Consider the following 27,489-nt stretch of genomic DNA (forward strand, 5'->3'; position numbering starts at 1 on the left):
AGCATATAGGATCCACCATGTGAGTAAAAAAGGTTTAAAATACCTCCTACATTTAGAAAGGACACATTTCATTAAGAAGATCAAAGGTAGTGGTATAATTAAAAAATGCAAGATGTGAAAAGAGAGGTATTAGGTATTTCTCATATCTATCTGTGGAAGAACCAGGTAACATGTTTCAGCCAACTTAGTGGCCTGTGGGTTGATGGCTTTCGTCAGGACCGAAGGGAATTTTTTTAGGATCCCTTCATGAAATCAAATTAAATAAAATCAAACGGGACACTTTCCCTTCAGTTTTTGACGTTTTTTTGTTCTTTTTTGGTCATATGGGTCTCTTTGTCCAGTCCTTAATTTCTGTTTTAGAAAGTCTTCATAGGTCTGGGCAGAGGTGCAGTATTACTAATCCTTCCATTAGAGCTGATAAGCTTAGTCCTTCAGTGTGCACTCGGCAATGCATCCTCTCCAACCTGCATCTTGACTGTGAATGTAATGTAAATGTGGCGTATTTGTATAGCGCGAACAGTGACCCGGAGGCATCCCGGCGCTTGTACTCCTACCACAAGGGAACCCCTCCTGGCTTTTCCTTGTGGGGTGTCCACTCCTGGGCATCCCATGGTGAAACCAGGCAACCCTTGTGTATCAGGGGGCCTTTGTGGAGACTAAGCAAGCTATTGCCCAGAGTTGCAGCGTGGGACCCATGCTTAGAATCGACACTGAGGCGAGAATATCCGGTCAGAGGAATTTAAGCCTGAAACCCGCCAAGGCGGGAATCGAACCCTGGTCCCTGGCCAGCGTTCTGCATCTAGGTCTGCCGCTCTAAGCATTGAGCCACACTTCTCCAAAATTGCAGGGAAAGTGTCCCATTTGATTTGATTTAATTTGACTTCACTTTTTTATCCTACCACTGAACTTCTTAATAAAATGTGTCCTTTCTAAAGGTAGGAGGTATTTTTAAACCTTTTTTTCTCACATGGTGGATCCTATATGGTCTCAGATTCAAGAGACAATCCCTCCTGGTGGAGGAAAAGACCCAATGATGTAACAATCAGTGGCTATGTACGGCAACGGGAGACTTGCCTTTGGCAGAACAACACTATTGAGGGTCTCACAATAATTTTGGTGTGTCCCCTGTCTCAACACAACTCATCCACTCCTTTTGATTTTACATATTCATTGAAGGGAAGTTGATTGGAACTTAAACTTCTCCCTCCCTCTTTTAATTCTTGACATATTATTTTACAAGCTGGTTGACATTAGTAGTGCTAATTGTAGTACAGACAAAACTTCCATTGTGCTGTCCAGAGAGTTACATGTAGTGAGCTACATTTTACACTGCCATCTGGTTGGCGCAGAGACAATGTGAAAGGAAGCATAGTTTGATACATTTACTTGTGATGGAGCGAGCTGATGAATGAAATTTTGTTCAAACTCGCAAAGTTGATCTTCCATAACAAATGTAATTGTATTAATAAGCATGTGTTGAAATCATTAACCAACTTAGTTTTAAAAATGCATACATTCAGAAAATGTATATGCTCTATGTTGCAACTGCAAGTGTGTGATAAATAATGAACTAACCTTGTCTATTGTCTTTGTCAGTATTAAATGCGGCTGTTTAATTAATGGCATGTGCTTATTTGTGTGCTTATGTTATGTTATGTCTATTCTGTGGCAAAAGCTTGTGAAGAATTCTGGTAGCCTAAAAGCAGAAGGTAGATATTAATGCTGCTCTGTGTGCTCAGCTAGGTAACTTAAACTAATGGGTTAATAATTAGCAAAGGGGTGGGTAACAGAATGGGTCTCAATTCTCTAATTAATCAATGGTTTGTGTTTGTTTAAATACTAGTTTCCGAGAGAGAGGCCTTAGGCCTACAAAAGATGGCGTTTCGAATCCTGTCCAGAAAGGAGCCTTGCACAGAAGTGGAAACTTTTACCACGTCGACAATTTTGTCAGAAAAATACAGTTTAATAAGTTGTGCTAAACGTGCTCCTGGAGGGAAGGATTGATTCAAGGACAGGAAGCGGCAAGATTGCCAAGGCAAGGAAGTCATGAACTGTAGCTCGAATAAAAGATACATTTTCAAGGAAGCGAAGTGACACGAAGGCAAAGAACAATAGGGCTAAAGAAGAGCCCGTTCTTGGTTTGAAAACGGAGATGACACAATATGGTCCCACATAAGACAGCCAATGGGAACTCTGATGGCAAAGAAAAATTAACACTTTTGGGAAGATTAGCTAGTTAGAAAGGTATAAAACCTGGCCCCGTGGGTAAGAGGAGAGCTTCTCTTCTCGTTTCCTGATACCTGAAGGGCGTGACGTGCTGTTGGACTCTTTGGCGCACGTAAGGACTGCAGTCTTTAGAGATTATTTTTTCTAGGTGAAGAGAGTTTTAGACAGGGTGTTAGGATTTAGGGAATGGAAACTTTATTTTGCTTTAATTCATGCTTATTGATTTGCCTTTGAAGTGTCAGTCTAATTAATCCTTTCCTTAATAAAATGTTGCCTTCATTTAGCTAATAAATTAAGATTTATAATTAAAATGCTCTTTCTTTGAGTAATAAAGTTAATAAAAATTAGATTTGAAATGACAAGCTGGTCTTGTTTATTCATGGTCTAGTTATCATCAGTTGATCCATTCGCCTTAAGTGACTTAATTAAATAGCATATGCTTAAAATCTATGGTAAGAAATGATAAACTGCAGTTGTATATAATTATGTAAATAGTTTGTGAATAGTTTTGATTAATTAGGTCACATGATTCAGACGCTCAAAAATTGTCTCATTAGTTTATGGGCCTTGGTAAGTGATTCATAATTAATGGTGAGTATTGTGGAGATAAGTAGTATTGGAGAGACAGTTTTTCATTAGGAACGCTGGATCAATTACTTGGTAGCAGAGTTACGGTTACTATGGTAACTGACATGTTATATGGTAGTTACATAGGATACATGTCTAAAACATGTTAAGTTTGTTCAGTTGTTACATGTAGTCGAAAGGTTTTTTCCAGCAGTGTGAAAATTCCTAGTTATACTGGCCAGTGCAGAGTAGTGTGACAAGCGAAGTTACACAGTGCATTTGTTCTGTTTCAAAATAGTGGTATTGTCGTATATCACAAGTGTTGTGGATGTACAGCACAAGTTTAGAGATTTTAGGTGTGTTAGGTAGAATGTATAGTGAGGATTGTCTATGAAATTGTAGCTTTTGAGTATAGGGACACCTGTCCTCTTTTAAAACTCACTGTGAAAAGAGTAATAGAATTTATTTAGGCTTGAGTGAAGGGTAAGGAAGCGTCGTCTATTCTTACTGGCGAGTGAGGATTTTATTGGCGGGTTAAAGTCCTACCAAAATTTCATGTATGAATGATTAGGGATTCTTTCTGTATGATTTTGTGTGTTAGAAGGGTAGGACAAGGCTACTTGCTTTATCAACTAATTTAAAAATTCTATGAAAATAGCGTTGTCTATTTCACGCGAAAGAATACTTGAATGATTGAAAAAGCTATCGCTTTATTTTAGTGAAACAGACAAATGTTTTTTTTATATGGAGTTACTAACTGAATTCTATTGAAAGATTTGTAAAATATGGCGCTGTGAAAATATTTTGTAAAGGAGGTGTCAGTGTCAGAGCGGAGCGAGGACAGTGAAGCTGCAGCGGCAGCATACATCACAAGGGTCGCGCTGTGATTGGCTAACATACGTCACAGTATTTGCGCACTGATTGGCTCATGTGACTAGGTAGGCTTGCAGCTGATTGGTTCATTCTGAAATTCAGTAATTCTATTGGCTGAGCAGAATAGTGACGTAACTTAACCTGATTGGCTTGTTGGTGAGTTTCGCGCACGGATTGGCTCGTGTAGCGGAACAACAAGGAAATATTTACGATCTTTTCTAAGTTAGTGGAATTGTTTAAAAACATGGATTATTATCACAGGAGAGAGGAAAAGAAGCTTTCATGGTTTCAGAAAAGGAAAAATGTATTTAAAAATGACAAGAAAATTGAAACACGAGGTGGAAGATTACTTCATAAGTGCAAAACACCTGCAGCTTATATGTTAGGTGAATATGGATATCATACTTGCCTTTGGATGGAGAATTGGATGGAATATACCAAAAATGATGGTGTATTGGCATGGCCGGAAGATGGTTCCTTTAACATTAAGGTGTTGAAAAACTTGAGAGAATAAATTATGACTCTTGTACCAAAACCTAGACCTGCATAATTTGAAGCTTTAGTTGAATGGGAGGATGAGATGATAGAATTAGAACGAGAAAACAGAGGTGTAATAAGAGGCACTAGATTAGACATTAACAAAGAAACACATGAAGACAGAATGCATCGTTGGAGACGTATAGATATGTGTGATGGTTTGTACCCAGCAAGATTTAGTGAGGTAACTGGTCAAAAAAGTACTGAAAAGAAAAATAATATTGGTGAAGATAGTGTATTAGAAAATTTGGTTTTAGAAGAAATTTATATCACAAAATCGAAACCGCCACCTTATGAACCCGTTTGTTCATGGTCTATCCCGAAAATTCCTCAAGGAACTTCTCCAAGTGCTCTTCCTAGGGAAAGTAATGATGAGACTCCACCTAGATTAAATCAGAATACTGCAAAATTTCCTGAGAGAGTAGAAACAAGAACTAATTCTAGTACATCTGGAGAAAATAGAAATTATGTTGAAACTCCTGTTCAGAGAAACGAAATCCCAAGAAATGTAATGAGAACAGAAAGATGTGGGGATATACCAAATGTTTCAGAATATTTTCGATCAAAAGATGAATTAATACAACAGTGAACTAAAAGCATGGAAGCAGTAACAGTACCCGTAACAATTGGACCTGTTCTTCCAGTTTTTAGACATTCAGCCCTGACTGTTCCCTTGAATGCAGAAATTCAGAAAGTGGCTGAAAATTTTTATTCAGATTTGACAGAAATTCACCGAGAGAAAATGATGCCCGATTTAACCTTTAATCAAAGTTTCTCAAATGATCAAACTCCATCTGTTGCAGAATCTGATTCTGGAACTCCAGAAAAGAGTATAAATAAAATAGATTTAACGCAGACTCCACAGACCCCAGAATTTAAATTACTTGATGTCACAAAATTGAAGGCGGATTTGGAGGAATTGATTATTGGCACAATTGGACCTGACAGTTTAAAGCTATATCAGGATGATGAATTAGTGTTTATTTGTAAAAGTATACAATGGAAAACGAAAACCAAATATGATCAATTAGAGGAAATGGCCGCTGAATTAGAAATAGATATGAGTAGACAGAAAAATTTGCAGAAACATTACAGAGTGGATTTCTCTGAAAAAGATATTGAAAATATGAACACCACAGGAAGAATGATTCATATAAAAGAATTAATAGTGTTTCTAAAAAGATTAGGCGAATTAAGTAAATGGAGAGTGAAATGGACAAAGAAAAGAGAGGAAGACAGAAGAGAAAGAGGGAAAATAGCAACTGAGTTTCCTATGAGAGAAATAGCTGGCGGAGGGTATGTTCATGTTCCAGGGACAAGACAAGACATTTTACTGTTTACAAATGATTTTCCTCGTTTGAGAGAAAAACCTGTGGAATAGTATCGACAGGTACAAAGATTTGTTAAGGTTTCAAAAGTTCTGTGGATTGATCTTGATGGATTCTTTGACATTGTTGTTCCATCGGATTTTTGGACAGAATGTAACATTTTTATAGATTGGCCCAAAGAAGAACCTGCTCGAGATAAAGTAACAGGTGCACCTTCACCTGATGTTATAAAACTGTACGATAAGGTGATTGTGTGGCTGAAAAACAAGATTCCCCAAAAGAAGTAGATTGGGTTAAAATAGACAGAACAAATCAGGAGCCAAAAGAATCAGTACATTCATTATATGAAAGATTACTTCTGGTATTTAAACAATACAGTGGTTATCAGAAATTGAGTGAAAAGGATATGAGCCATTTCATATACAAATTTGTTTATGGCTTAAGACCTGAAATTGGTGAGATGATTAGATCAGGAATAGTTGGTTGGCAATCACTCTCAGTTGATGACATTTTGAGAAAAGCAAAATGCTGCAGTGATGAGATAGATGCTAAACAAAAGAAGCTAAAAGAAAAAGCTATGTGGGCACAGGTAAAAGTGGCAGAACAACAACTTGCAACTTTGGAAAATAAAAATGTTCACCAGAATCAAGGGAAATTTAAAGGTAATTATAATAAGCCAAAATTGATGGGTAATATTGAAGAATTAAAGAAGAAACTCCCATGTTTTAATTGCGGCGAAATTGGACACTGGAAGCGAGAATGTAAGAATTCGCCGGGAAATTTTAAAAATGCATCATTAAATCCACAGATGCAGAACAGCTACAGCAACAGTTAAATGAGATAAATTAGCAGCAACAGCTACAGCGACAGGTAGTGAATCAGCAAAGTCAGATTCCACAACGGCCACTTCCAAATTGTGTTAATGTGCAGAGATACAATACAGAAACAGGATTCTGCGGAGGTGAACAGTTAAACAGATCGCCAAGAGTGAATGTGTTGAATGTTTCTCAACAATATTGGTTGAAAGAAAATGAAGGAAGTGATTCTGAAGATTACTTATGACGTTGCCTGAGAGAGGAGGAAGAGTGTGTGCTTGGAGCCACTCTTGAGGTAGATCCGTCTGGTCCGTTTGTAAATGGTAAAGTGAATGATGTAGGAATCACTTTTCTTGTGGACACAGGTGCTACCCGTCCATGTATTTTTAATCAGTTGCTAAAGAAATCCTTAGAACATTTAGATTTAACTGGAAAATCAACATTAGTGCAGTATATTGATGATCTCCTTGTGGCTGCAATAACATGAGATAACTGTGTGACAGATACCATTACTGTTTTGAATCATTTGGCAGATGAGGGACATAAAGTATCTCCTGCAAAATTACAGTTTTGCAAACAAGAAGTAAAATATCTTGGTCACAGAATCGCAAAAGGAATCAGACAAGTGACAATTGAAGGAATAAAAATGATCCAAGCAATGCAACCTCCAAAAACACAGAGGCAGGTCAGAATGTTTCTAGGAATGGTAGGTTATTGTCGTCAATGGATTAGTGGATTTTCAGTAATTGCAAAACCATTGCAGAGATTGACAAAAGCAGACATAAAAGGCCCGATTATCCTAACAGAAACTGAGTTAGAGGCTTTTGAGCAGTTAAAAAGAAGTTTGTGTGAAGCTCCAGCATTGGGAATGCCAGCCTATGAAAAGAGTTTGAGCTGTATTGCAGTGAGAGAGAAGGTTGTGCATTATCAGTTCTGATTCAAAGACATGGAAGACTGAGAAAGCCAATAGCATACTTCTCAGCGGTTCTTGATCCTGTTGCAAAAGCATTACCAGGTTGCTTAAAAGCAGTAGCTGCAACAAGTGTAAGTTTGGAACAAAGTGAAGGGATAATAATGGGGTTTACCGTAAAGGTATATGTGCCCCATTCAGTAGAGATTCTCCTCACCAGAAGCAAGACACAGCATTTAACAAGTAACAGATTGACAAAATATGAGAAAGTTATTCTGGGATCAGATAATGTTTCAATTTGAAGATGTGTGAATTTAAATCCTTCCACATTATTACCTGATGGTACTGTAACAGAGATCAGAAATGAAAATGACATTGATCATGAATGCTTGGATGTTTTAGAATATTGCACCAAGCCCAGGCAGGATATTAAGGATGTTCCGCTAACTGAATCGGATTTTGTTTATTTTGTTGATGGGTCATGCTTGAGGACAGATGAGGTATTCTGAGTGCAGCATATTCTGTCTGTACAGTTGCAGATGTAATTGAAGCTTCTTGTCTCAAAGGAATTCGTTCAGCTCAAGTAGCAGAATTGATTGCCTTGATTTGTGCATGTGAAAAAGCAAAAGGGTTAAAAATTACCATAGTGACTGATAGTCAGTATGAGTATGGTGTAGTCCATGACTATGGCCAGCTCTGGTCTCAAACTCAAAGAGGTTGTATAACTTCTGTGGGAACACCTATCAGAAATGCAAAATTGATCAAAAGGCTGATTGATGGTATTCAGCTACCAGAGAGAATTGCTGTAGTAAAATGTACAGCTCACAGGAAGGGGGATGATTACATGACAAAAGGAAATGCATATGCTGATGAAATCGCAAAATTATGCGCAAAAAATAATATGTCCATTAATCAGGAAAAAGAAAATGAACATGTTTTGAACTCACTTATGCTAACATCTGTAGTTGAGACATGGCAAGGAGTAAAAGATTTACAAGATGAGGCAGATGATGAGGAAAAAGACACATGGTTAAAAGCAGGTTGTAGACAGCGAGAAGAAGATGAGATTTGGGTTTACAAAGATGACAGGCCAGTAATGCCAAACTGCATGATTGCTGACATGGCACGAATGTATCATGGTCCAGGACATTTAGGAAGAGATTCAATGATCAGGCTGTTTAGGCAAACATGGTACAATCCAAAATTCAGAATAATTGCAGAATCTTTTTGTCAGAGATGCTTGATCTGCCAACAGATCAATCCGAACAGAATAAACAGTTGTAAGCTTGGGAACCATAGGACGGGAGGGTGGTCCTTTTGCCAGGTTACAGATGGATTTCATTGATATGCCACCCCATAACAGATTAAGATATGTCTTGGTGATAATCTGTCTGTTTTCAAAATGGGTTGAAGCATTCCCACCTCGTCACAATGATTCAGTTACTGTGGCAAAGTTGCTTATATGAGAAATCATACCTAGGTTTGATTTTCCGGTGACGGTTGAAACTGATCGTGGCACACATTTTGAAAACAGACTGTTACAAATGATTTGTGAAGCACTTGGTATAAAACAAAAGCTACATTGTGCTTACAGACCAGAAGCATCAGGTGTTGTTGAACAAGTCAATGGTACAATTAAAAATAGGCTGGAAAAAATGTGTTTAGCTACAGGAATGAAGTGGACTGATGCACTTCCACTTGTTTTGATGTCTCTGAGAAGTACCCCAGATAGAAAAACTGGTTTAAGTCCACATGAAATACTCATGGGCAGAGTCATGAGACAAGCATTTGTTCCAGTTAGTAAAGTTCTAAGTATAAATAATAGTGCAAATATGGACTATTGCAAAAACCTATCTGACGTGGTGACTTCTGTGTTCCATCAGCGAGGAACTGAAGTACTTACAAAAGAAAAAGAACAAGCTCATGATCTGTTGCCAGGAGACTGGATGAGAACAAAAGTTCATCGAAGAAGGAATTGTCTGGTACCCAGGTGGCAGAAGGCGAGACGGGTGATATTAGTCCCAACAAATGCAATTAAGTGAGGGGACTGAAAAGATGGATTCATGCTAGTCATACCATACGAGTTCTTCCACCTGAAAATCCTGACGAGGAAGGTGACACGACAACTGATTCAGATTCTGAAGAAGAACGTGAAAGAAATCCAGATACTGAAGATCGACAAGAAGGTCGAGATCTGGAAAATGCAAATGCAAATGAGGCATTGAATGAGAAAGATCTAGAGATTGTGATACTAGACTCTGAAAATGATGAAGATCTGCTAGAAAAAGAAGCAGAAAAACAATCTGGTCAAGAAGTGAATCAAGATCAGGAGAGTATTGAAAAGCAGATTGGAAGCTCTGAATGAAAGAACGAAAATTCTGAAACTGGTGGATTGGAAATAATAGAAGAAGAAGAAGACGAATTACCAAGTACCAGCTATAAGGATGATGTTCCTAACAGAGTGAAGCTGCCGAGTAAAGAAGTACCTGAATCTAGAGCTGATATCACAGAAAGCGAAACAGACAAAAGTTATGATGAATCCAAAGTGAAAAGATCAAGAAAAAGAGCTTGGAGAGTTGAGTGCAATCAAACTGAGCCAAAGAAGAAACTCCCAAGAAAAGGAGATAATTGGCCAAATGAGAATGAAAGTCTGAAATTCTAATTAATTAACAAATCAAAAGAACAGGTTAATGAAATCTCAAGTCAGAAAAGTGATTCAGATAAGAAAAATCGAGCAGGAAAGAAAATGGAAGTGATTAGCAGTAGAGCAAAAAGGGTGTTAAAGCCTAATCTTAAGTATAAGTCACCTGAGTGGACTTATATTATAATTCCACCAGTAGTGGAAGTGAATAGTAGTAGCCAAGAAGATATAGATGACACAAGCGATAATAATTGATTTTGTTTTCAGTTGAAAAATTGTAGGTGACATAAGGCCGAAGAAATTGTGTTGGGTGACACAAGGTTGAAGAAATTGTGTTAGCTGGTAAAATACATTGCTGTAAGATGTAAGGTCGAAGAAAAGCTGTTAGAGGATTCTTTGATTGTTTTAAAAAAAAAAAGTAAAAAAGGGGGGTGTATATTTAGTGATTTTAAAAATTTTAAACTTTTGATTTGTTTTTTAAAGGCTCTTGTTTCAAAGTAAAAGATGCCTAATACTAACAACAATTCGAGATGTTTTATTTGAAGAAGATATTGCAAAATGTCTTCTATATGTGTGATCTTAATAATTTTGGTTTGGTTAATTTTAGCTGTCATTTTTCCTTTTGGAAGTGACAAAGAAATATACAAAGCTAATATGACTAGTAAAGTTGTGGCCCAACAAGATACTCATGTAGTAGGTAAGACTAATAAAGTCATTGAGCACAAACCAGAGATCCACCAAGATAGATCTGTTGGTGATTTTTCTAGTAATACCTTTTCTAGACTTTTATCTGAATATGTTAAAGTGGTGGATGTGAAAGATTGTTACATTTGTGTGAAATTACCTGCTTCTGTTTCAGAAGGGGTCACTTATAATATGCTTCCTCTTACTTATGTTATTACTTGTAGTGTAATAGCTAGTTTGTTTTATCGGACAGGTCGATTAGAGTATTATTACTCAAATTATGATGAGATTTTTGCAAATTTAAAGGTTGACAATAGTCTAAATAAACTGAAACATGCTAAACAGATGAGGGAATTTTTTATAGTGACTAATGAACTCACATACGAATATGCTTTTAGAAATAATTTAACATGCAAGTTGAGAACGGAAGAGAAATCTCTCTTAAACATGGTTGAAGAGAGAAGAGCAATTTACAAGAGGAATAAGATGTTGAAACAGACCAAATCTAAGTTTTGGCAGAGTGAGGATGAAAAGCTTAATGGTAGAAATGAAAATGCTGCTATTCACATAGATAAACCTGTTAGTGGAAAACTTTGTATAAGAAGAGATAATACTCAATTTGATAATTATTTTGTGGGTGCTAGTCAATGTGAAGATACGTATCGTATCTTAGGAGGTTGGGGATTTAAAGAAGGCTAAGATCCAATTTTTCCTGGAATTTATTTTGTTTGTGGGAACAAAGCTTACTTCAATCTCCCGGACCACTGGTACGGGACTTGCTACGTTGGTTTAGTATTTCCAAACATTTTTCATATAGATAGAAATGCAGAAGGTTCATTTGAAATTGGCAAACACCTGAATAGGTTCAGGAGGGAAAGTTTTTCAGAAATAATGGAAGATATATTTGGCGCAATAATACCTATGGTGGGAATAACTCTGAATGCAAATAAGATCAGAAAAGTGTCTACAATTGTTGACAGATTGTCAACAGACACTGCAAGGGGATTTCAATTAGTTGACTCAGAACTTGTTGCCATGAGAAGCATGGTAATGCAGAACCGTCTTGCATTAGACATTCTGCTTGCTAAAGAGGGAGGAGTTTGTGGGATTTTACATGTTCAACATTGCTGTATATACATTCCAGATAAGAGTCAGAACATAGAGATGTTTATTAAGAATATTACTGAATTACATACTGAAATAGAACCTTTAGAAGATGAAAAATGTTCAGAACATTTGAGCAAAATATTTGCAGCAATCAGAAACTGGTTTCAAGAGATTGGTGGTTCAATCATTGGGAACATACTTTATCCTGTAATAGTCATAGTCATAGTGACACTTTTGTTAAAAATTAGTTGCATGATACACAAGAGAAAGAAATATGTAAGGGAAAAGAAAATAATTTATAAGCTCAGAAAAGAACGATAAAAGGAAATAGAACTAGAAGAGTTTCGTAGAGCTCAATATGAGAGTTGTAGACCAACTGCTGAATCAAAAGTTTAGAAAAACTAATACAGTGAATGTTCAAAACATGATTCATAGAATTAAAATTTTGCTAAAATTTTGGGTGTTGTTTGGTGATTATGAAATCAGCAGATGTGGGAGTTGATGGAGCGAGCTGATGAATGAAATTTTGTTCAAACTCGCAAAGTTGAACTTCCATAACAAATGTAATGTGTTGAAATCATTAACCAACTTAGTTTTAAAAATGCATACATTCAGAAAAAACATGTGGGACTAATTTATATGCTCTATGTTGCAACTGCAAGTGTGTGATAAATAATGAACTAACCTTGTCTATTGTCTTTGTCAGTATTAAATGCGGCTGTTTAATTAATGGCATGTGCTTATTTGTGTGCTTATGTTATGTTATGTCTTTTCTGTGGCAAAAGCTCGTGAAGAATTCTGGTGGCCTAAATGAAGAAGGTAGATATTAATGCTGCTCTGTGTGCTCAGCTAGGTAACATAAACTAATGGGTTAATAATTAGCAAAGGGGTGGGTAACAGAATGGGTCTCAATTCTCTAATTAATCAATGGTTTGTGTTTGTTTAAATATTAGGTTCTGAGAGAGAGGCCTTAGGCCTACAAAAGATGGTGTTTCGAATCCTGTCCAGAAAGGAGCCTTGCACAGAAGTGGAAACTTTTACCACGTCGACAATTTTGTCAGAAAAATACAGTTTAATAAGTTGTGCTAAACGTGCTCCTGGAGGGAAGGATTGATTCAAGGACAGGAAGCGGCAAGATTGCCAAGGCAAGGAAGTCATGAACTGTAGCTCGAATAAAAGATACATTTTCAAGGAAGCGAATTGACACGAAGTCAAATGACAATAGGGCTAAAGAAGAGCCCGTTCTTGGTTTGAAAACGGTGATAACACAATATGGTCCCACATAAGACAGCCAATGGGAACTCTGATGGCAAAGAAAAATGAACACTTTTGGGAAGATTAGATAGTTAGAAAGGTATAAAACTTGGCCCCGTGGGTAAGAGAAGAGCTTCTCTTCTTGTTTCCTGATTCCTGAAGGGCATGACTTGCTGTTGGACTCTTTGGCGCATGTAAGGACAGCAGTCTTTAGAGATTATTCTTTCTAGGTGAAGAGAGTTTTAGACAGGGTGTTAGGATTTAGGGAATGGAATCTTTATTTTGCTTTAATTCATGCTTATTGATTTGCCTTTGAAGTGTCAGTGTAATAAATCCTATCCTTAATAAAATGTTGCCTTCATTTTGCTAATGAATAAACATTCATTATTAAAATGCTCTTTCTTTGAGTAATAAAGTTAATAAAAATTAGATTTGAAATGACAAGCTTGTCTTGTTTATTCATGGTCTAGTTATCATCAGTTGATCCATTCGCATTAAGTGACTTAATTAAATAGCATATGCTTAAAATCTATGGTAAGAAATGATAAACTGCAGTTGTATATAATTATGTAAATAGTTTGTGAATAGTTCTGATTAATTAGGTCACATGATTCAGACGCTCAAAAATTGTCTCGTTCGTTTATGGGCCTTGGTAAGTGATTCATAATTAATGGTGAGTATTGTGGAGATAAGTAGTATTGGAGAGACAGTTTTTCATTAGGAACACTGGATCACTTGCCTTACTGATTTGTCTCTAACCAAGGCATTATTTACACCCTGATGCAAGTACAACAAACTGGACAACAGCTCCCATCACCCTCACATTGGAAACCTTTTGGGAAAAAGGTATAAGTACATCGAAACATTTAGAGGTGATAGATACAAAGACTAATTGATTGGGGGAAATGCCAGAAAGACATTAACTGCAAGTCTGTAGGCTTTCTAAATGTATGCAGGCCTTGGCATAAAGTAGTTAAGGAATATACTAATTATTTAGCTGAGACTATATACATGAGGATGATAATAATATAGATGTAGGCATTGGGTAAAGTTTAGATTAATTGTTACAAATAGTGGATGTTAGACCTGACAGCCTTAGGTTGGTCTCCACCCAACTTATTTGCCTGTCTCCCTCCATTATCTGACCTTCTTTTTGCTGGCTTTAGGACTTTGTGCACTTTAACACTGGTAGTGTGTGTCCTAGATGAACTTGCACTATTCCCAGAACTGCAGTGCCCAACCAACTTCTTAAACTCCTGTAACCCCTGTCTCCACCACAGCCCTCGCGCATTCACTCACCATAGAGCTTCAGCTAGAGCCTCCACATATCAGAGGCTGGGCATGAAGGTTATTTAAATTATTTCTCACTCACAAAGCCTCCACGGCTGGTGCTGCTATGTGAGTTGGCATCCATTTGTCGTGGGCTTCCCTCATAGACCCCGCGCTCAACACAGTTCCGCACTGAAGGTACATCCTGTGAGGCATGGAGCAGGCAGTGTGTGCCGAGCCCAGAAGGTAGAAGAGCTCAGCTCGGGTGGGCAAGGGAGGGCAAGGATAGGTAGGACATGACTTCATTGCAGCAACTCGAAGGGAGAAGTGAGACTGCTGTTCTAGTCTCCCTAAACAGGGCAACTGCAAGAATGTGGGAGTCACCTGGGATAGCTCTGCACAGACTCAGTCATGTGACTGTGCACTCATCAGTCGCTGCCATCGGTTCGAGTTTCGATGCTGGTGCCCAGGTGTGGGCACTGCCAGTGCAGCCAGGGCAGGACTGATGCACAAGGAGGCTCCTCGCACCACTATTTTGCAGAAATGCTGGCAGGGGGTGCTAAGTGTTACCAAACCAATGGGAAACCGCTGAATATCCAGTCGGTGATGGTAATTTAACTGAAAATGGATGTAAGCATGCCTGCTGCCTTTCTGCGGGGTGTCAGAGTCCTCTCCTCCATTGAAGCGAAGACATAACCAGAGCCTGTAGCTAGTGAACAGAGGCGAACTCTTCCTTCTGCAGAGACCTGAACCCGGAATCATCTGTTCCTGCTCAGCTTCCTCACTCCTCGGCTGCTGCAGGAGGCACCAGCATGGACCTGGACCCACAGACTGAGACCCTTGCCCTCTCCTAGCTCCACACCCTGATGCGTCACCGGGGACACTTGCTGGCCCGCTGATGGCCGCAGATCTCGCCATGACGCAGACGGCTTGCAGGGTGGCTTTGTTTATTTTTTGGGGTACTCTGGATCGCAGCTCTGATTTATGGGTGGGCATCAGTAAACTCGGATACACCGAGGTTGCGGAGTTTCTGCCAAACTCTGAGCGTGGAGTGAGCAAAACTCCAAAACCTCTGCTTGCAGAGCAGAGTTCACCGCCCAACCCTACCTTTGACTTTGACCCTGTTGAGCGCAACCAGATAACCCATGTAAATGCTTATTTCTTCAAAGCAGTATTTTACATTCATTTTTTGAAAATTCATATCTCGACTTCTACTTGTTGGAGTTTTGTCAGTTTGAACTTGTTTTATTTATGAAACTAAGCTATATTTTTCTAACCTAATGTAAAATCTTTTTGTGGTGTTTTCACTGTGTTACTATTTGAAGCGATGCACAAATACTTTACATATTAAGTTAAGGTAAGCCTCATTGCTCATTGCCAAGCTACCAGAGGTTGAGCACAGGATAATTTAGGGTGAGTTGTGACTTAGCCTTACTTGGATAGTGGTTCGTGCTTGGACAGGGTGCATACCTCTGCCAACCAGAAACCCAATTTCTAACAATGGAGATATGCAAAAAAATACTTTGGATTTGCAAATGTTCATTTTATATTATGTTGAGGCTCCTCACATTACAATAATAATTTTAATTGTTCTAATACAGAAGCGTTGTGTGCCGATTGTTTGTATTAAATTACATATTATTACAAAACACCAACAGATTTATTTATTTATTTTATTTTTAGAGTTTTCTATAGCGCGAACTTGAACCGATTAGGTTATCAGAGCGCTTTACATAGCAACAGTTACATGTTATCACAGCAGTTTACATAGAATCAGTTACGTTGCACATTTCAGGATCTTGAACCGATTAGGTTATCAGCGCGCTTTACAAAGACAGCATTCGATGTCCAGAGCCCTCCTCCGCCGTGTAGCGGGGGACCACTTCCAACCCTCCGAAGTCGTCGAGCTGTCGGGACTAGGCTCCTGGAATGTCAGCTGCCCCTTTACAAGGCACTTTACATAGAGTCAGTTACGTTACACATTTCAGGAACACATTTCTTTTTGCTCTAGTGAGTAGGGTTATCACTTCACACGGGGGAGGGGAACACATGGCTATATTCTAGCAGTTTCACAGTCGATTAGTCGTTAAGGCTATAGTTATAAAGACAGGGAGGGGATACACATGGATACAATCTAATAATCACATAGGATACTAGTCGTTAGAGTTGTCTTCTATCCTAACAGGAGGGATGTGACTGGAAGCACTCTAAGGGTAATATATAGGGGTGGTAGAGAGTACAAAGGACCATTGCAAACACTACACTAGTACCAGCATAGAGGAGGGGTGGGTGGGATGCAAGGGTCCGGAGGGAAGGACTAGAGTCCAGCGCAAACTGTCCGAGCAAACCACAGCATTCCCAGCATAGATGAAGGGTGGATAGGATGCAGGGTACGGAGGGAGGGTCTAGTCCGCGAGAGAAGTCCTCCAGAGTCCACCAGGGCACTATCCTCCGCGTTCGTGTTCGTGTGCCCGGAGCCTGTGTCTGCCGGTCAGAGAAAGCGTGTCCCCCAGGGCGCCATCTTAGAGTCAGGCACCGGCTAAGCAGCGTGGTCAGCAAGGGGGAAGGGGGGCAAGAGTCTCGGCGGGCGACAGCGGGTGGTAGCGGGGGCCACAGTGGGGGCCCTACATACCGCTCAGTTGATCAGCGCCTGTGCGACTCGCCCCCGGTCTCCGCTCACCTCTCTGCCGTTCCTTCAGCCGCTCTTCAGCCCGGGCCGACAGCGGGCGTCCGCCATGTTGGGTCTCCGGCAGGGACCGATAGCCGCCAGCCAGCGCCGCTCCAGATGTGTTTTACCATTGCCTACAGAGGTAGAATGAGGGTTCCCACATTTCCAAATAACCCCTGTTAATAAAAGTCTCTCTGGCAGGGTTGTCTGTATCATTATTCTCTGGATCTAGATGAACCTAACTTGTCACAGAGAAGAGTGAGAGAACCCTCTCTAAATGGGGTGCTATGAGCTAAGCAATAAGGAAATCTTCCCAGATTAGGCCTTAGATTTGGAGGGGTTCACAACAGGCTCCTGCTTTGTTTATCCGTACTGTTAGACATTGGATTTTTGGTTGGCTGAGGTTTGCGCCAAAGTCTGGCAGAAATCACCACTCTAGTCAGTGCAAGGGGGAAATACACCATAGATAACCCCTGCTCACCCCCTTGGTGGCTTGGCACGAGCAGACAGGCTTATCCCCAAGGCAATGTGTAAAGTATTTGTACCAACACTCACAGTAATATAGTGAAACACCACAAAAGGACACTACACAAGTTATTTATAAAAATATAAATCACTTTATATAGATCAGGCAGAGTCAAAACAACATAAATCCAACATACAACAAAAATAGTCTTTCCTCCAATAATGGTTCTCTACACAAATGGTTTACTGTCGCAAAAAGTTAACTTTTGGTAATGTTCTCTTATGGCAAAAAGAAATGTTCTTGTAAGGATGAAAATACCCCTGGAGGCTCAGTATGGCTGTGCACCCTTGTTGCTGCCATGAGAAAATTACTTCTAAAATGGTGCCCTTATTCAATGAATGTCCCCGCTTCACTCTTAGCACCGAAGGTGCTACTGGGGCTTGCCTAAATTCCTCTCAAAAGCTCCCCCATTATAAATACGAAGGAATCGTGCCAAAACTCGCCCTCCTGATAGTACGCAAGGTGCTACCTCTGTTTGTTCACTTTCTCCTTTGTTTTAAAATCACCCTGTACAACAGCGCAGGATACAGCTTTTAAATATTTCCCTCGCTGTCTTTCAATTTGCCAAAAGGACGCTGTCCATAATATTGCCCCCACGACCTGGACTGCAAATCAAGGAGGGGGGTGCGAGGTTTCAGGCGGGCCACCCGTAGTGCTTACAACATGGGCTTGGACTCACTGCGCCTGCTCTGGGCACAGATCGGGTCCCTTTTATCTCTGGGATGCGAAGGGAAGACTTTGTCGTTGGCAGGGCAGCTCTCTCTCTTCTTGGTGGCGCTCCCTGGCTTCCGGTCCAGCTCCATCCTCGATACTGCACTTGAGGAAGCCCCAATTGCTATGAGGCGCCTAGGCTGTCCTTCTTCTTGACGCAGCTTCGCCTAAGTGAGCTAGGCAACCTCCTAGCGTGGCTCAACTTCCAACATGGCTTTCCTTTGCGATCCGGGCCGCACGGTGAAACTGACACGGAGCCTCCTGGCCTCTCACGGAGTGCACTCACTCACCTGACTCGGGCCGGCGGCGGTGAAATTGCCACAGGCCTCCTGAGCAGCCCCCAAAGTGCGCACTTCTCCTGGGCCGGCGGCGATGAAATAACCACGTAGCACTCTGGGACAAAGTAGGCTCCCCGCAGTGTTTCAGCTGTGCACAGGGTTGCACACCATATTGAAGGCACGGTCCAGGGGAAGATTACTCATGGCGAAGCAGACCTCACGACAGACCCCAGCTGTGGGCTGATAGCGCACCAAGGGCCAAATGGATCAACACATTTGCCCATAGACACAGAATAGGCAAACCCTTTGATACATCTGGCCCCAAGTCAACTACACTCAGGCAGAGTTCACGGGGCCACAGGCAGAGCGCAGCAACACACGCTCAGCGCCAGGCCTCCCACAGAGCCCCGCTGTGTGCCGATAGCACACCGAGTTGATCACAGGTAGGTTTCACGAGGCCACAGGTAGTGCACAGCCAATACGCACTCAGCACAAACATGAGGATTCCTTCTGCAAACATTTGTGCCCCTGTGTTTGAGAACAGGAGGCCAGCTCTTTCCTGGCCTTTGGAGATAGGTGGTCTTTAGAGGGGACAAAGCACACAGCACATCCCTTCTTCAAGAAACGGGGACAAAGCACACAGCAGACAGTCCCTTGGTCATTTTCCTCACAAATTACAGCAACTGCAGGTCAGCTCCCAGACACTCAGCAATGGCAGCACTGTTCCTCAGTCTTCCTGGCTGTTTTTCGTTGGCAGGGATTCCTTCTTGATCACAAAGTTTCCTAATTTTACTGGGGTCCCAGTTCTACTTATATACCCCAAAAGTTTTTGTTCTTCTTGTGTGAGGTGTCCTGCACCCAGTCTAAACCAGTTCTGGGTGACCTCTGCCAGTGCACCTCTTCTTCCTTTGTGAGTGTGGGCTAGGGCCATCAGACGCACTGCAGGAGGTGGAGCCAGCATTGTGGCAGGCAGGCACAGCCCTATTGAGACCCAGGTGCTACTCCTCCCCACCATTCTACATGTAGATGGGGCTATTCAGCCTAGTGCTGACTCATCCAGCCACCCCAGCCCCTGTTACTCACAAACCAGACAGTCAATACACAAACAGGCAGAGGCACACAGAAAGGTTGTACAGGAAAATAGCCACTTTCTAAAAGTGCCATTTTCATACACGGAATTTATAAACCATCTTTCCTAAAAGATGCGTTATCAAATTCTGAGTTCAGGGATACCAGACTTCGGCCTCCCAACTTGCTCCTATGGGGAGATATGCAGGTACACATGGGACACAGCATTCCACATTCTATCCTATGGGCAAGATGGCCGTTCAATAGTGAAAAACGAAATTGGCAGTATTTCACTATCAGGACATGTCACCCACACTAGTACATGTCCTACCTTTAACATACACTGCACCCTGCCCAGGGGGTACCTAGGGCCTACCATAGGGGTGTCCAATTTATAAGAAAAGGGAAGGGGTGGTCTGGTCCGTGTGTAGACTGGCCAGGACAACATGGCAGTTCACAGACTGCGCACAGGCGCTGCGTTGGCAGGCCTGAGACACCATTTTAGGGCTACTCATGTGGGTGGCACAATCAGTGCTGCAGGCCCACTAGTAGCATTTGAATTACCAGCCCTGGCACACTCAGTGCCCTTTACTAGGGACTTTACAGGTAAAACAAATATTCCAATCGTCGATAACCAATCACAGTAATAATTTACAGGAAGAGCATATGCACTTTAGCACTGATCAACAGTGGTAAGTGCTCAGAGTCCTATTGCCACAACCACGGGTCAGAAAAAACAAGGGAGGTAGAAGCAAAAAGTTTGGGGATAACCCCACAAAAAGGGCATTTCCAACACATACTACCTTGTTTCTATCAGTATTTGTTTTTCTTTTTTCTTGGCTTCCTATTTTGGGTTTGACATTGCCCTTCTGTCTTGTAGTCTTTTCTTAGTTTTCCCTATGTAGTTTGTCTGGCTGCTGCCCCTTGAAGAGTTATCTGCTCTTTAGCATCCTAAGGGGTCAGTGCTGGTGTTAGACCCGGCCTCGTGGCGTGGTCCTCCCTGACCCGTAGCAACCCCCTTCCGATCTTTATGCCACAACAGACCCCTGAGTCCCCCGGCCTAGCCAACCTTTCCCTCCATGTTACCCATGACCGTCCCCGGACTTCCCAGTCCGTGCCTCCATCTTCCCGGCCCATAGGCCCTGTGTGCCCACTTTCCGGCACCTAAGATGGCCGCCGAGCCAGCGCGGCCTAGGCTGAGAGGTGCCACCCTGGCTGGAGGACAAAGCGCTGCCCTTGAGTGAGGGAAGGAGGAGCAGTACCTTTCACACCTCCGACCTCTCCTCGAGAAGTGGGATTCGATCGCCCCTCCGGCCTCCCGGAGGGCTGGCTCCACGCCCGCTGTGTGTCTGGGACTCCTCCCGAACCTGACATGAATGGATCAAAGGGCCGCGTGGCAGGAAACCCCAACAAGCGGCCCCCAGGTGCTAAGACCCCTGCAGACCAGAACTCCGGAGATCAAAGAAGAGCAGTCCTATAACTGGGGATTCTCCGGGACTATTGGAGATTCGATTCTGGAACGACGAGAGCCATGCTGACGTGGTCGCGGCTCGCTTGGCAGAGAAGGACTTCTGCTGGAACCACCTGAGCCCTGCTGAGTGACTCGCGGCTCCCTTGCAACTTTGAAACCCCTGAGCCCTGCTGAGTGACTCGCGACTCCCTTGCAACTTTGGAACACCTGAGCCCTGCTGAGTGACTCGCGGCTCCCCTGAAGATCGTAGACCTCCGACATCGTGCTTGAGCCCTGCTGAGTGACTCACGCCTCCCTTGCTACTTTGGAACACCTGAGCCCTGCTGAGTGACTCGCGGCTCCCCTGAAGATTGTAAGACCTCCGACATCTTGCTTGAGCCCTGCTGAGTGACTCGCGGTTCGCTGACTCTCCTGGTCCGGCTGGACCCCAAAGATCGCATCGTATCCCGCGGCTCGAGAATTGAGAGCTGCACGCCGGATACGCACCGATATTGACACTGATCCCATAAGACTGTCCCGCTACCCCTACCCTGACCGAGACTCTTGGAGCCCTTGCTCTAATTGTAACTACCTACCTTTGCCGATCATAAAGATCCTTTGAATCATAAGATAAAGAAACGTTCTTAAGAAGCTACGATGTGGTGTCTCTTTGTCGTTGGGTGCTTGTGTAGTGTGTACGATCCTAGATTCGAGACTTTCCCCCTGAGAAGTCTCCCGCCAGTGCTCGTCTTGGTATCTAGGGAGGTGGGTCCCAGGGTGGTCAGGTACACGTCCTGCCCTCCCCTGAGGTCGCCTTCTAACAGCTGGTATCTTTGTCAAAATTTAGTCTCATGAGTGTTGCTTCCATTCTGGATCTGTGCGACTGTGTTGTTTCTACGTCTGGTTCATCATCACAGGTTCCCAGCACCCTCTGTTTCACCACTGCCACCCTCTTTTTCACCCATGCCACCCTCTGGTACATCAATGCCACCCTCTGGTACATCAATGCCACCCTCTGGTTCATCATCACTGTAGATTATGGGGGGGGAAAGCAAGCACACCTGCCCTGCTTCAACTGACATGAATTAATTTGGGGTTGATTTATTAATGTGTCACTGTTTTAAAATTCCAGTCTGGCACCTGCTTCCTTATCTGTAATTTGCTTTCTGTTGCAGTGCAATTCTTTTTTCCAGGACCTTTGTGGCCTACTTGTAGCTATTCTATGAGCCTGCTGTGTGGGTCAGAGCAGGGTCATAGAATTGTTGAAACTAGCAACTGAACTCTGGAGGGGCCCCAGTCAGGAAGCACTACAGGGAATGGTTACTATTACTAATGATGAGTTTGAACTTTTGCACCTGCTGAGTGCTTTCAGTTTTGCAAAACTCGTTTTTCTGCAGAACAGCAACTGTAATGCCCCAAACAAACATAGGCAACTGAACTCTGGAGGGGCCCCTCAGGAAGTACTACAGAGAATGGTTACTGATGAGTGAACTTTTGCACCTGCTGAGTGCTTTCAGTTTTGCAACACTCGTTTTTCTGCAGAACAGCAACTGTAATGCCCCAAATAAACTTACTTGTGAAAGTTGATTTCTAATCCAAAAGTGATCCAAAGAAAGTCAAAAGGCCTCAAATCCAAAAAAGTGCAGGCAAATGTCAACCTGAGGAGTTATTCTGATAAAAATCATCATTTTCAGAAGGTCTATGCTGCTTGCTAGTGGATTTCTTGTGTAGAATAGCAAATTTTGTAATTTCACGAGTGCGAGATTGTTGCTGCCCGCCGCACCTACATGTTCGCAATTGCGAACTCTCGCGATGCGTCGCCAAACTCCCACGGGATCCCGCAGCAAGATCCAAAACGGCGCAGCACTCGCAAAATATCGAGAAAAACAACTCGGCAAACGCTGAATGATGGTAAGTGAACGCCGCACGCCGCAATATTGTATCACCAAGAAAAAAAATCCGCTGCGTGCGAATTTGCGGATTTTCGGTAAATTCGCGAGAGTTCGCGGATTGCGAATTTACCGAAAATCCGCAAAATCCGCGAGCGGAACGGATTTTCCGCCCATGCTTAGTAAAGATGAAATCATCTTAGTTTAAAGATGGGGTCACAAAAGAATCTGGGAAGCAAGCATTCCAATACTATAGGTAGGAAACAACCAGGTATTTCAAGACCTATCTCCAGCAAATGGGTCCGCCAAAGTTGCATCAACAGTCATACCCAAAACACAAGCAAGCACTGGGGAAATAGAAATGTAGAAGACTCACGGATAGCATCAAAAGTCAAGATATATCACCTAAACACTTATCCTCTGGAGAAGTGTCAGTTACAAGATTTGTGCTTCTCAGGATGGTGTTAGAAATAAATGTACGCTGTAACTGATTTGAGGTGTCACAGCAGCAACTGATTCTGTTTTGGTGAAGGTGTAATTAATGGAAGATTATGTGGTGGTGATAGGGGAGGACAGCGTGGCACAAGTTTTGTTTTGGGTACCCAAGGAGGATTCATACCAGAAAACATGGGCCTCCATGCCACCACCTGGAAGCAGCCACTTTCTCACTGACACATGTACCTATCTTTGTGTATTGCTTTGTATAAACATGTAGAATAATTATGTTGTTGAGATTTTAAAAAAAAATATTCATCATAATAATAATAATCATAATGATCATAATAAATAAATAAAAATCATCTTTGGTCTACATGTACTTCCTTCCATTGTGCATCTATGTACCTTCCATGTACTTGGATCTGTGTGTCTATTACTTTTCTCCTGAAAAAGCATATCCAATGCACTACCCTATTGCTCATCCTGTGCCTCTATCAATATCGTTAATGTACATATACTTAGCTCCTTTAAGTATCTATATACTTTCAATGTACTTATGCATCTATATATTTATCACTTTCTTCTAATTTAGCATTTCCATGCCCTACCCTATTTCTCAGCCTATACTTCTCTCAATATATCTTGTAGCCCAACCTTCTGATTCTCATTCTATACATGTATGAATATATTCTCTACATCCACATTTATCCCAAACCCCATACCACTACTATGATCCCCAAAATAACACTTTCTAGACTCTCTCTTACTCTACCCCTCCTTGCATCATCTGACACCTCTTTTACTATACTGATGCCCTAAAACAAACCTTTCTAAACTCTTCCCTCTGACTACTCCCCTCCAAAACTCCTTTTTACTCATCCAAAAGCCTCATCCTACTGCTAAGACCTAAAAAGAAATAAAATAGCAAAATAATCCTTCTCTCTTCAATCCATCCACTATCCTTTTCAATCAAAATTAACAGACTAACATGTTCACTTCTCAAATTCCATATTCAACTATACTAATTCACCACTAATCATTTATGGGTTCCAGAGTAGTGTGCTACTCGCCAATAAAGCATCTCAACACCCCATCAGGGTTACAAGCGCTATACAAATGCAAACCTTTTTCCTTTTCTACCCTTCCCCAACCCTTCTCAATCCAAATAACTGACTAACATATCCACCACTAAAAGTACTTTCATGAGTAGCGTGGTACTTGTGCTTCAAAACCCCATCAGAGGTAGCAAGCGCTATATAAATACAAACCTCTTTCCCTCTTCTATCCCGCCACCTACACTTCTCTACCCAAATAACTGAATAACATATCCACTACTCAAATTACTTCACATTTTACTATACTAATTTTCAACACTAATCCTTTATGGGTTCCGGAGTGGCATGCTACTCGCCAGAAAAGCGCTTCAACATCCATCAGGGGTAGCAAGTGCTATATGAATGCATACATTTCTTCCCCTTTTATCCCTCGGCTATCCTTCTTATTCCAAATAACTGACTAATATCCACCACTGAAACTACTTTCATATTTCACTATATTAATTCACCACTAATCCTTTATGGGCTTCCGGAGTAGCGTGCTTCAACACCCATCAGGGGTAACAAGCGCTATATAAACACAAACCTTTTTTCCTTCTCTATTTTTCTGCTATCATTTAAAATCCAAATAACTGACTAACATGTCCACCACTTAAAATGTACTTGCATGTTTCACTATACTAATTAAACACTAATCCTCTATGAGTCTCGGAGTAGCGTGCTACTCGCCGAAAAAGAGATTTGACGCCTCACCAGGGGTAGTAAGCGTTATATAAATGCAATTACAATACAATACAATACACAAACCTGCATTACAAAGCATTTGCACATTGATTGCATGCTTGATATTACGTTTGCAGTTGAATTGTTCTTGTGTACATGGTGCCACCAGATCTACATGTGTGCAGACAGTTAATAGAAACACATTGGAAATGCCCACTTTGACGTTGAATTTTACTTTGGTGTCATTGATTGTGTGTCATAGCGAATTTTAGGTGCTGCCCTCTCACACTGAGCAAACATCCATCACCTGATTCAGTATTTTACTCAAGGTTGCCTATAGCATACCATGCACCAACACTGCTATCCACTGTGTGTTTCCTACTGTGAGAAATTCAAATGCTGCTAGCATTTTCTATAGGCGTGGAGGCAATTCTGCTAACTACATTGGGCTTCAGAGTTTCCCCTATTTATGTCAGAATCTTCTGTATGATGATCTTATGCAAACTGTGTGTCATCAGCATCACTGGAGCACCACTGAAGGGTATCCCGCCTTATTTTGTCCATTCTTCTGGATCTTAGTTTGATTGTGACTCCCCTTTTCTTGGCTAGATATAATAGTAGAGGTATCTGTCAAAAAATGATCTAGTGACCTAGTGGGGGTGTATCCTTGGTGGTGTGATGCAGATCAACCCGTGATTGCCTCCGCTGTGCACGTCAGGTTGCTCTTTGTACAGGTGTGCATGATATGAGGTAAACAGAAAAATCGACCATAGCAAGTCTGGTGTTCTGACTTCTTGTCGAGATGTTTGAGGCTGTTTTGTGTTGTATTGTCCACAAAACACTCATTTTCTGCGCTTTTGAGATCATGTACCTCCTGCTTACTTCTGAGGATATTATTTTTCACTGGTTGTCAGTGGCTGTTCTTACATATGTAATAGTGTTTTATTTTATGAATGAGATATTCAACACTTACATGTGATATTTATCACAAACGAACAATAGGCAATCTGCATTAAACATGCAATAACTAGTGCTTGCAGTTTTCAACTCGCAATCAGATGGAGTGAAAAAAGTATGTGCTGTTTAGGGGGACATGCAGTAAATAACACTGCAATAAACTTGTAATCAAAACTAATGAATGGTATCCATAACAATTACAGTGGCTTTAAATGCATATGGGCTTGACATGCTAGTTTGGAATGTAATATGGTCGACCAAGAGAAATCCACTAGGAAATGTGTATATGAGAGATGTTGTTAGGCTGATGGGAATGTGGAATACGACCTCCATCGATTCACCCTTACATCGTTCTGTCTCCAGTCACAATATTCTTCACACCCCTCAATTTACACCAGCACTGTGGTGAGTGACATTTGAAAGATGGTAGGCTGATGCATTTAGGGAACTGTTGGATATGTTTTCTGGTGGGAAGAACACGTCTTTGAAACGTGCAAGAAAGTTTTTAACCTCATTGTGGGTACCAAGTGTGCTACTCACAACGTAGGCCCTTGGTCATGGCTTTCAGAAGTCGGTGAGTAGGCTCTATAGCTCACACTGAAATAAAAAAACTCTATGTTCTATGAGTCTCCGAAGGACCTCATAACAATTGTATATACGATACTGGGCACATCCCATGCAGTTGAGAGGTGGCCATATATGACTGGATTGGTAAAGAAATGACTTGTAAAAATGGCATGAGCATGGGCTTCCTAAAGCCCATGCTCATGCCATTTGAAAATGATGACCAATTTGTGCCTGGTCCCAAGGCATTTGAAGGCCAAGTACTCAAATATGAGTGGGTATGTTGAAAGGGATGTGCTTTGGAGTGGTCCACACTTCACAAATACTGCTCATGTCTTAGAACGAAGTACTTTTCAAAAGACATATTGGGCAACTGAAATGGTCTTGATAAATTATCCCTTAAGAACCTTTTTCTAAATCTGTGAGTAAGGGATTTAACATTGGAGCATATGATGAGATGTTGTTGGCATCTAAAATGTTGATGGGAGGCTGGAGATTGAGAGCCTGATTCACAAACTTAAACTTACATTTTTGTGTAAGTTTACAATTGTTTGCTATTCACAAAAGGATGTACGAGTGGTATCTTTATGAGTGTCGAGTCTCCACATGTAAAAAGACCTATCTTTTTATGTGTGGATACTCCGTACTTGTAAAGATACTACTATACATGCAGACGCATCACTGAGCCAATGAATGAAATGAAATGAAAAGAAGATTTATAAAGCGCGATAGCTGTCCTGAGGCGTCCTAGCGCTTGGAAGGCTGTTCCCTCTGGTCAGACTGATAACAGGGATTTATTATACTTTTGTGAAAAGGAAGGTCTTTAGGCGTTTGCGGAGCAGGAGTAGGTTGGGCTGCGATCTCAGATGAAGGGGAAGAGAATTCCACAGTTTAGCTGCGTTGTAGGAAGAAGATCGACCTCCTCATCTTGATCTTTTAATCCTAGGAACT

This window comes from Lissotriton vulgaris, chromosome 1_1 (genome assembly GCF_964263255.1).
Source record: "Lissotriton vulgaris chromosome 1_1, aLisVul1.2, whole genome shotgun sequence".
Lineage (NCBI taxonomy): Eukaryota > Metazoa > Chordata > Amphibia > Caudata > Salamandridae > Lissotriton > Lissotriton vulgaris.